The following is a 959-nucleotide window of genomic DNA, read 5'->3' on the forward strand; positions in this document are numbered from 1 at the left end:
GAGAAAAATGGATTCAGAAGTTGTCTACTGATTGACTTTTTTGTGTAGAATTCCCTCTGGAATTTTTAATTTAAACCCTGTTTTAAGAAATATGATTTCCAAGCACGACGAAACCAGTCTTCATAAAATCAATATAAACAAGTAGATAAATTAGCAATAAATCATCTAGTAATCTCAACGAACCACAAAGAAAACCACGAGCCTCTTTAACACATGAAGGTGCCCTTGGGGTAACCTTTTTCCTTGAACAAGCGTTTTCTTTGCAAGCGTATGTGTGTTTACAGGCAACACACGTACACACGTGTGTGGGTGGGTGTGTTCATGAAAAAAATGAAAATGAAGCGACTTTCTGAACTATTGAAATTAATCCACTTTCAGCAATCACTTTGCTTCAGGAAATCTGTGAAAAGTGGAATAGAAATCAAATACAGCTGAAACACGAGGCATATCCTCACGCATAATGTTATCTGACGTCGATTGTGAGTCTTATGTTTAGTTTCTATAGAGTCGCCATCGCGCAATGCTGACGCGCGCGGCTGGCAACCCGCCCCAGGAGGATCTCCAGTCGCACTGGTTAGATGCCACTCGGAGTAATGATCTCGCTTTGCCAAAGAAGAGCCCTTTGTAAGAGGCACAGCCCTAACCCTTCCGAAGAAGTTCGTGACATAAATCTTATCATCAGTAGTTAAAATTAAATAATGAAACTGATGTAATTAATTTTCTTCCCTGTAATTCCGAGCATGTCATTTATGGTTATTTCCTCGTTCAGCTTTCAGGGATGATGACAAGAGAGTGGCGATAGGGAAGAACATTCGCACTTTTAGTCGTTACTTCTGTTTTCAACAGAGTTGAAAATGCGTGATGCCTCCCTGCCTGTTTGGGGTTCCTAAACCAAATACCTGCATATGTCACTTTATGTCAAGCAAACACGAGTAATGATAGATAGATATATTTGGCAA

Source organism: Penaeus monodon, chromosome 21 (assembly GCF_015228065.2).
Source record: "Penaeus monodon isolate SGIC_2016 chromosome 21, NSTDA_Pmon_1, whole genome shotgun sequence".
NCBI lineage: Eukaryota > Metazoa > Arthropoda > Malacostraca > Decapoda > Penaeidae > Penaeus > Penaeus monodon.